The 10,975-nt window shown below is 41.6% G+C and overlaps 1 long non-coding RNA gene across 1 annotated transcript; it reads left to right on the top strand.

The window, feature by feature from the left end:
* The first annotated feature begins 6,972 nt into the window (after window positions 1-6,972).
* On the top strand, window positions 6,973-10,749 carry LOC123042730 (uncharacterized). The gene is made up of 3 exons (XR_006418892.1): window positions 6,973-7,400; window positions 9,949-10,337; window positions 10,499-10,749. It is a non-coding gene; the product is annotated as an uncharacterized lncRNA (long non-coding RNA).
* The last annotated feature ends 226 nt before the right edge of the window (window positions 10,750-10,975 follow it).

The raw sequence follows: 10,975 nt of genomic DNA, 5'->3' as shown, positions 1-10,975 counted from the left end.
TGTACATCAACACCATTGCCTCTCCAATGAAGCGTGAGTAGTTTACCACAGACCTACGGGTCCATAGCTAGTAGGTAGATGGCTTATTCTCTCTCTTTGATTCTCAATACAAAGTTCTCCTCGATGTTCTTGGAGATCTATTCGATGTAATATGTTTTGTGGTGTGTTTGCTGAGATCCGATGAATTGTAGATTTATGATCAAGTTTATCTATGATTATTATTTGAATCTTCTCTGAATTCTTATGTGCATGATTTGATATCTTTCCAAGTCTCTTCGAACTATCGATTTGGTTTGGCCAACTAGATTGGTTTTTCTTGCAATGGGAGAAGTGCTTAGCTTTGGGTTCAATCTTGCGGTGTCCTTTCCCAGTGACAGCAGGGGCAGCAAGACACGTATTGTACTGTTTCCATCGAGGATAAAAAGATGGGGTTTTCATCATATTGCTTGAGTTAATTCCTCTACATCATGTCATCTTGCCTAATGCGTTACTCCATTCTTTATGAACTTAATACTCTAGATGCACGTTGGATAGCAGTTGATGTGTGGAGTAATAGTAGTAGATGCAGAATCGTTTCGGTCTACTTGACACGGACGTGATGCTTATATTCATGATCATTTTCTTAGATATCGTCATAACTTTGCGCTTTTTTATCAATTGCTCGGCAGTAATTTATTCACCCACCGTAATAATTTCTATCTTGAGAGAAGTCTCTAGTGAAACCTATGGCCTCCGGGTCTATTTTACATCATATTAGTTTCCCGTCAACTTGCCAATTTCTGTCGCCGTTCTTTTACTTTGCAATCTTTTACTTTCGGTTCCATAAGACAAAAATACCAAAAATATTACTTTACCGTTTATCATCTCTATCAGATCTCACTTTACAAATAACCGTGAAGGGATTGACAACCCCTTATTGTGTTGGGTGCAAATTGGTGTTTGTTTGTGTAGGTATTCGGTGACTTGATCGTTATTTCCTACTGGATTGATACCTTGGTTCTCAAAAGCTGAGGGAAATACTTGCTCTACTTTGCTGCATCACCCTTTCCTCTTCAAGGAAAAAACCAACGCAAGCTCAAGAGGTAGCAAGGACACAGGTGCACGCGCGCAATAATGAAGTGCACGCATGCAAGTGCAAGGAACGAAAGTGGTGACTTGGATCCGGAGGGCCGGGGAAGGAAGCTACCCTTTGCATACTATCGTCGACATACGGATCCGTCCATCTCACTCCCTTCGACCACCGGATTCAATGGAGGTGCCAAGAAGCACGGGCCACTAGAGTCAATGGAGATGTCAGATCCATGCTCTCCAGTCTCCCGGAGACTAAAAACAAAGCAGAGCATGTTGGCAGGACCACTAGATCCAAGTTGCGCTTTCGAAGCTGCCACCCATCATCGGAACACACACACACACACACAGAGAGAGAGAGAGAGAGAGAGAGACATTGGGCGCATAATAGCAAGTACAATAGAGCTTAGTCAACGGGCTATAAGGAATAAACTAGTATATTTCTTCTTACTTGGAAGAAAGAGAAGAGGAGAGAGAAGGTAAGCAGGCTCTTCGTGAAGAGCCAGCTCTAGCACGTGCTCCTAGGCACTTTGTGAGAATGAAAGGTGGGCCACATAATAAATAAGTAGTACATTTTTTATCTACTATTGTACATGTTAGCTATAATTTAGGCTGTAGATGACATGTCACTGGATTATAGCCAGCAGCTGGCTATACTATTAACCATGCTCTAAATCGTGGGCAGAGGGACTCGTGGGTAGAGAGAGAAGAAAGAGAAGAAGCCTTTCAACAATCTTAGGATGTCAATTTTCAACTTCTTGAGGTGGGAGAACTTGGACGACATCATTGGAGTATTGACATTCTGAAGAACAGCGGGTCCAGAGGTCAATCAGGCCTCGTGTTCGTCCAATATGCATGTGTTATATACAAAGAAAAAACTATTCACTACAAACTGCTCATCCTGTAATTTCACTAGCAACCGATGTGTAAACCATGTTAGACAAACACAAATTACACGTGGAAAATAGTTCTTTTGACATTTACTAGTTTCTTATTTGAACATGTATACTTATGTTGAATACTGTGGTACAAGAAAACTATAAAAACATGTAATTGTGGATCTCTTAAATAAATGTTAATTAATAATAAATGAAGTGTTCACATTTTTTTTTCAAAAAATGTTCAAAATTTAAAAAATTGTTTGTGTTTTAAACAAGCATTCACAGAACTTAAATAATGGTCATGTTCCAAAAAAACATTCACTTTTTCAAAGGTGGTCGTATTTTTTTTAACCGTGCTCAGTGAACCAAGCATTGCAGTAAACACTGTAGTGAAAACCGACCTCTATAGTGAAACGAATCGCTACAATACAACGGATCGCTAGCATTCTCATAATCCTCCAAATTTCCGAGCTTTCGCACTAGCGGCGCCGCCCTGTCCCTTGCGGCATTTTGAAGTCAAGACCCTAGCATTTTGCAGGCAAGACCCTAAAGTAGATACGTTGGAGACATATTACTGCTACGGGCTTCTAGCAAGTTTGCTGTTTTAACCTTCAACAAGGACCGGCCGTAGTCAAATTTGATTCAACTAAAGTCGGAGAAATAGACACCCGCCAGCCACCTTTATGCAAAACTAGTTGCATGTGTGTCGGTGGAACCGGTCTCATGAACGTGGTCATGTAAGGTTGGTCCAGGCAGCTTCATCGAACAATACCGCCGAATCAAAATAAGACATTGGTGGTAAGCAGTATGACGATCACCGCCCACAACTCTTTATGTACTACTCGTGCATATCATCTACGCATAGACCTGACTCGGATGCCACTGTTGGGAAACGTAGCATGCAATTTAAAAAAAAAGCATATGCTCACACAAGATCTATCTAGAAGATGCATAGCAACGAGGGGAGAGTGTGTCTACGTACCCTCGTAGACCGTAAGCGGAAGCATTTGACAACACGGTTGATGTAGTTGAACTTCTTCTAACTCCGACCGATCAAGCACCGAGCGTACGACACCTCCGAGTTCTGCACACGTTCACCTCGGTGACACTCCTCGCCTTCTTGATCCAGCAAGACGTCGAGGTAGTAGATGAGTTCCGTCAGCACGACGGTGTGGATACGGTGATGGTGAAGTGATCCGCGCAGGGCTTCGCCTAAGCACTACGAAGATGTGACCGTGGGAGTAAACAGTGGAGGGGGACGCCACACACGGCTATGCAATAGTTTGAGATGTGCTAGAGGCGCCCCCACATATATATAGGGGGGAGAGGGGAGGCAGCCATGGAGGCACCCAAGTAGGCCACATCCTACTTGGGGCCTTCCTATGGCCGGCGCCCCCCCTTCGTTATTTACCGGAGGGGGAAGAAAATAGGAGGGAGGAGGGAAAGGAAGGGGGAGGCCGAATCCCCCCTTTCCTTCTCCCTTCCCCTCCTTCCTTCTCCTCTGGTGCGGCCCATATGGAGGGCGCAGCAGCCCCTGGTGGCTTTTCCATTTTCCCTCTTGGCCCATAAGGCCGATATCTTTTGCCGGGGGTGCCCGGAACCCCTTCCGGTGCCCCGATATGTACCCGGTACGCTCCGGAACACTTTTGGTGTCTGAATACTATCGTCCTATATATCAATGTTTACCTCTCGATCATTTCGAGACTCCTCGTCATGTCCGTGATCTCATTCGGGACTCCGAACAACATTTGCTCACCAAATCACATAACTCATATAATACTAAATCATCATCAAACGTTAAGCGTGCGAACCCTACGGGTTCAAGAACTATGTAGACATGGACGAGACACCTCTCTGGTCAATAACCAATAGCGAACCTGGATGCCCATATTGGCTCCTACATATTCTAGGAAGATCTTTATCGGTCGAACCGTTACGAGAACATATGTAATTCCCTTTGTCCATCGGCATGTTACTTGCCCGAGATTCGATCGTCGGTATTTTCATACCTAGTTCAATCTCGTTACCGGCAAGTCTCTTTACTCGTTCGTAATACATCACCCTGCAACAAACTCATTATTCACTTTGCTTGCAAGGCTTCTTATGATGTGCATTACCGAGAGGGTCCAGACATACCTCTCCGATACTCGGAGTGACAAATCCTAATCTCGATCTATGCCAACCCAACAAACACCTTCGGAGATACCTGTAGAGCAACTTTATGATCACCCAGTTATGTAGTGATGTTTGATAGCACACAAGGCATTCCTCCGGTGTTCGGGAATTGCATAATCTCATAGTCGAAGGAATATGTATTTGACATGAAGAAAGCAATAGCAATAAAACTGAACGATCAATATGCTAAGCTAATGGATGAGTCTTGCCCATCACATCATTCTCTAATGATGTGATCCCGTTATCAAATGACAACTCATGTCCATGGTTAGAAAACCTTAACCATCTTTGATCAACGAGCTAGTCAAGTAGAGGCTCACTAGGGACACAGTGTTTGTCTACATATTCACACATGTATTTAGGTATCCGATCAATACAATTCTAGCATGAACAATAAACATTTATCATGAATAAGGAATATAAAATAACAACCTTATTATTGCCTCTAGGGCATATTTCCTTCAGACAGTATCTAGTGGAGTCATCAATTAACGTCATGAATATTTCTTTCCACCTTTTCTCAAAACACCATTTATTTCAAAAAGATCTGAATGTATGAGTTCAAGTGGCGCAAGATTTCTTGTTTTCGAAGTCATATGAGACTTGCGAGGTTGTTTAGTTTGCACACAAACTTGACACTTAGATCCCTTGGCAAGGGTGAAATTAGGGAATAGGTTCAACTTGGCTAACCGCATCATGCAACCAAAGTTAATATGACAGAGACGTGAATGCTAGACATTTTATTCACTATTATTGCATACCTGATTAACAAATTTATTACAAACATCTGACAATGATAGTTTGGAAAAGCCTCCTGATTCATAACCTTTACCAACAAAAGTTCCATACTTGGACACTACAAATTTATTGGACTCGAAGACAAGATTGTAGCCATCTTTACATAGAAGAGACCCGCTCAAATGATTTTTATTGACGGTGGGGACATAATGCACGTTCTTCAGCTGCACGATCTTCCCCGAAGTAAACTTCAGATGGACCATGCCAACACCATGAACAGAAGCACTTGAACCATTCGCCATCAGCACGGTGGAAGTCCCTGTGGTCTCATAAGAAGAAAGCATGGAAATTTCATCGCATACATGTACATTAGCACCCGTGTCAATCAACCAATCAGGAGAATGACATACTAAAAGAATAGTGGGAAATATACAATACCTAGCATCTTTCATGTCATTGTCCCCAATGACAACATTAGCAGTCTTGCCACCTTTCCCATGTTGACGCTTGTCATAACGGTTTGGGAAACTTGGAGCCCAATGATCAGGATCTCCGCACACATGACAAACATCTTTCTTCTTGTCAGTCTTCTTCTTGAAGTTGGTGTGCTGTGTAGCCTTGTTCTTCCCATCAAACTTCCCTTTACCATCAAACTTGCCCTTGTTCTTGAACTTGTGGGGCTGGAAGTTTTTCTTCGTACTAGTTTGGCACTAGAACCTCCCTCAATACCTCGAGCATGTATGCCTTTTGCTCTCGCCTTTTTTCCACATCAAGATTACCAATGAGATCTGGAACGGAAAACTCCTGCCTCTTATGCTTCAGAGAGGTAGCAAAATTCCTCCACCCGGGAGAGGAAGCTTAGTGATGATGCCTCCGGCAACAAACTTGTCCAGTAACATACAATTGAAGTGCCCAAGTTCTCTAGCAAATGACTGTATCTCGTGAGCCTGCTCAACCATGGAGCGCTCATCAGTCATCCTGTAGTCATAGAATTGTTCCATGATATACAGCTCAGTGCCGGCATCCGACACCCCAAACTTGGCCTCGAGTGCGTCCCACATATCTTTGCCATTATCAATTGGCGCATAAGCATCAACTATGTTCTCACCAAGAACACTCAAGAGAGCAGTCATAAACAAGGTGTCAGTTTTTTGAAAATCTTGTTCCTGCTGAGGATCAAGGACTCCTTCAGATTTGCCAAGACTGACATCATAGCAGCTCATGATTTGAAACCATAGAACGGCTCTCACATGCCACCTCTTATAGTGCATACCCTCAAACATAGGAGGCCTCATGGAAGCAACAAAACCACTTGGGGTAAATTGCCTATAATAAGGTTTTTGGATTTTTGGAAATATGAGCAATTTATCATATGTTTTTATTAACAACAATAGTAGATAAAACATGACTATCATAGCAGAGATAAGACAAGTCAAGCAATCCAACAGAGTGTATGCAAATGACATCCGAAGTAGTGAATATGAACAAAACATTTGTATAACAGAAGCTAGAACAAGAAACTATGTCAGGATCTTAAACAGAAAGAACACGAAGACGTACGGAATAGTGGTAGAAGCATTGTTCTTGGGTCGACGTCCTCACCGGCCATGTCAGATAACCGAATCATATGGTAAAAGTCTAGCTCTAAAAAATTCATCCTCTTATGAACCCCAACCGGCACTCCATACAAAGACATCATGACATCAAACCAAATAAATCTAAATGAGCATGTCAGATAACCGAATCATATGCAATTTAGAATTGACAACAAGTTATGTTTTTCATTGATTATAATAATGATGATAATTTGCATACAAGTACCAAACCCAACTTGCAAGTCACATTTGCCATGCCCTATACATTTCTATGAAGATATTTTTCTTAATATACACTAGAAATTACTATTAAGATATTTGTTAGTGTGTATGATTTGAAATCTCTATAATGATATTCAAAAATATTAAAAGACATATTAACACATGCATAGGCATGAAAATATATGTGTATAGACTATTCTTTATGTAGTAATGAAAAATTAATGCAAGAGATATTTTTTAAACAAAAAGAGAATTTGTGTTACATCATACAACATAAATTCCGCAAAAGAAAACTTATAACAAATAATATTATAAATATTACTTAGAAACATTGTTGTGTTCCTAACTATGATAGATAGGCACTAAAAAGTTGTACTAATTAAAATTGTAATTTAGTATAATTAATAAATAAGTATAAAAGTTTAGCATGAATAAAATATTGTTTAATATCGCCAGGGAAATAAATTATCTTCTTTATTTCACATTGAATACACTTAGCATGTTAGTGTACTTTGTGCTAATCCTAAGCATTTCTAGGTATCAATTCACTACATACGGTGAGTCACAACTTGTAATTTTTGGCAAAAAATGTGAGATACAAAATGAACTGTTTTAATGTGGCACGTTGTAAAATAGGCCCCTGCGATGGGAAGGAGCATGCAATGTCGGGACAAATGCTTAAGCGAGGGGTAAAGGCGATGCCCACAAAAGACCACATAAGGTTCCACTCTGCCCATACATCATTTTCGGTTTCGCTTATGGTTGCCAAAATATCATAGAGCAGTGCCATGTTATCAAAGACTAGTCGAGTGCCCGTGCTATGCCACGGAGTAACAAAAAAGACTGGTCAAACCATTAATCTATTTCAGAAACGTGTGTTACAGATAACATCTTCCCATTCATATAACTACATATATTGGTTATCTCCTCTTCTATTCTCAACGCCAGACGTCATGTCTCCTTAACCATAACATCATATTTAACATCACTATCTTCTGAACTCAAAGCCGTTGGAGAACATTACCTTCAAGCATAACCTCACAATGAACATCAGTACTGTTGTTTGATAATATGCCTGGTATTATCTCCTTCTTCATCCCCACCTTCTCTAGAGATACAATAATTACTGGTCAGGAAAGGGGTCAAGCTCTGATCCAATTTATATACAAAAGTAAAACAAGTTGTAAAACCAAAGTCAGACATCTCGCCAACAACACTCTTATACAATCAACTCATTGATTTATATATGTTAGATGAATTACATACATTCGTTGTAACAGTGGTGCTTATTTTTAAACTGAACTAATAATTGTTAGGTCTTGAAAAAAATTCTCTATAAATGAAGTTCCCTAAAAATGCTGCACCATAGCTTATCAGACATTTGTTGATTTGAGTCTCAACCGACTGGGTAGAAGCTTTTCAATTTCAATATGCAAGATACACATATAAAACTGATGCCCAAATAGATATAAAACAAAGGACAAAGGGGAAGAGCTAATATTCCATATTGAATTGCTGCATTACCTGAGAAAGCTGAGCAGAGCCGTCAGATTCTTTAGATGCAGTAGTGTGAAGCAACAAAATCTTCTTCAAATTATGAATTTTGGAACATGAAAACAAGAAACATATACAAATAAAACCACGTCATGTATTTACAAATGGAGGGAACACCTATTTAAGCCCTTACCCAGACATCATCATATATCTGCTTTGTAATATCATAAATTGTCGGTTTTAATGCAGCAAGCCAGCACCCTCCTCGCCTAGCAAAGCCTGAGCATTGCTAAGTCAGATTACTAAATACAGTTTGTATTATGGTTCAACCAGGTGAATACAAAATTAGGGATCCCCAACCATATTTCGATGTGACTGAAGCGCACTTTCCAAGGCCACATGAGATGTCTCCACCCCATCTACCGAATGAAATATTAATACTAGGGAAATCATGAAGATTTAGGGGAGACAAACAATGTAGAATGCAACCGTAAATTTTATTTCTGCCAATGGTCAGAGATTATTTTGACAAAATAATTCAAACAAACATATGAGTTTTCTTGCAAAAATATCATGAACACTGGAGCAAGTAGCCAAGTTTCTATCTTGAAAGTTCCCCGCACAACTTTAGTCCTGTAGACAAGAAGCAATTTTAGATACTAACCCTATTTAGACAGATTGAGTTATGTATGAACACCGAGCTGTACCTCCATGTCAACCATCACATCAAATCAGGTCATTGGTGACGCTCCAGTTGCAGACGGCTAGGAGTCCTCGGGTTGCAACGCATACTTGAAGGGAGGACGGCACGTTGGTGGGGAAGGCAAAGGGGAAGAAGTAGATGGTAGCGCTGCCACCAAAGGACAGCAGCGCATAGCCGACTTACAAGTGGAGGTTGGCGTCAGAGGAGACAGGGGACGGGGCGGAGGAGATAGCGAGGAGGGAAAGATTTGGTGGTGGTGGTGGGGGGGGAGGTTGGGCTGCTGCGACAGATGAGGAGGCAGGAGAAGGCGTTGGGAACGGGCGGAGCCGGCGGTGTAGCGGTTGCGGAGGTCTCGACAGAGGTGACGGGGTAGGGGCGAGGAGACACCGGGGAGGAGGGAGAGGTGGAGGTGCTGGGCGGGTGGGGCTGCTGCGGCAGAGTGGGGACAAGAGAGGCGTTGGGGCTGGATGGTGCCAGCAGCGGAGCTGCAGCGGCCATCGCCCAGATCTGTTCCATGGCTGGTTTGACAAGGTGGGGTGGATGGGGCTGAACGGAGAGACAAGGGTTCTTTTGCAAATATGAAGCGGAGTGCCGAGCGCATTTTTGCCAAGTTGCCACAGCTTGTCTCGTGTACATTAGATGCAGATCTAGCGATCAGAAGTGATGGATGGCAGACACACCATCATCACCAACTGTGTTTTTTATACGAAGTAGAGAATAGTTGTCATATCAACACAGACTAGTTGCCATATCTAACTTAGAGTAGTTGCCATATCACAGTGCAGTTACTGTATGACCACAATGTAGTTTGCCATTTTTATTGCAGTAGGTTGCTTTATTATCAGATTAAGTGTTCATATCGTCATAAAGTAGTTTCCATATCATCCTAGAGTAGTCTGCCAGATTATCAAAGTGCAGTTTGTCGCATTAGTACAGTGTATGTACTTGACATTTTATTGGAATAGTTTGCATATTCTTATAGAGTAAGTTGCCATATTACCATAGAGCATTATAGTGTAGTTCGCTTCTTATTCTGGTTACTTACCTGTTTGTCGTTTGTCATTCCTTTTAGAGGGAATCCAAAGAAGCAGCTAAATTTAACTGAAGTGTTGGCTGAGGCAGTGAAGTGTGTTCATGCTCTCAAGACTGATGAATTGATTACTGACACTAGAGTTAAGGAAGCTTTTGCACAGCTAATAAATGAAGTGTACCCACGTCTACCTGAGAGTCTACAGGATCAACTGCTCGTTGATTTCAAACTCAATATCCTCCGTCGGGCGCAAGAGAAAAATACTCCCCCGGTTGAGTTGACGGATGGTGAACAGAAGAAGAACTTCCTCGGAAAGAAAGGAACTCGTACCAATGCCTTGTGGATTATAGAAAAGCTAGTCCTGTTAGTCGGCTTATGCTGCTTCGTGTACCTCATGAGCCTCTATGTCACTGGGTACTGAACACAGAAAGGTATGCCTGAAGTTTATGTACCATCAAACTGAGCCATTTTCTTGTCGAATATTATGTTGTTTGTATTAAATAATTCTTATGCTGGCTAGAACACGTGTACCTCTATGCACATGCAACATCTTTCTTAGCGACCTGATTGTTGTTTATCTGCTGATACACAGGGGAAACAAATGTGTGCACATGGGGATTCAGTTGCTTCGGACAACAACAACAATAATCTTTAATCACAACACAAGGATGGGCTCTGCTCTGGTGGTATGTAGGATTTGTATGGCTGGAGAGGAAGTAATGTAGATGTGTCTGTCTCATGCGTCAACTTTGAAGTGAACCTCTAGAAATATATAGCACTGTGGTGTCGTCTTGTTATTTTTCTCGTGTTGCAAGATCAAGTCTTGAACTAACGGCTCTGTTGCTGACTCTTTCAGCTGATTAGTGCTCTTAATCAGTCAAGCTCCAAGGTGGTTTGGAGATATTTCAACATATGCTGGCACATCCGGGGTTGATAGCATGTGAGATTCACAGTGTTTAGTTTCTGTTGATTTTTTCGTTATTGTTTTGGATTCGGGGCATGCAATGGGGCGGAGTACCGTGTTGTCGCCAATGCAGTGGTTGAGTGCTGCTGTGTACGGCAGAGCTAC

Source organism: Triticum aestivum, chromosome 2B, assembly GCF_018294505.1.
Source record: "Triticum aestivum cultivar Chinese Spring chromosome 2B, IWGSC CS RefSeq v2.1, whole genome shotgun sequence".
Classification (NCBI taxonomy): domain Eukaryota; kingdom Viridiplantae; phylum Streptophyta; class Magnoliopsida; order Poales; family Poaceae; genus Triticum; species Triticum aestivum.
The sequence above is the reverse complement of the archived record's forward strand: the minus strand, read 5'-3'. Positions and strand labels throughout refer to the sequence as shown.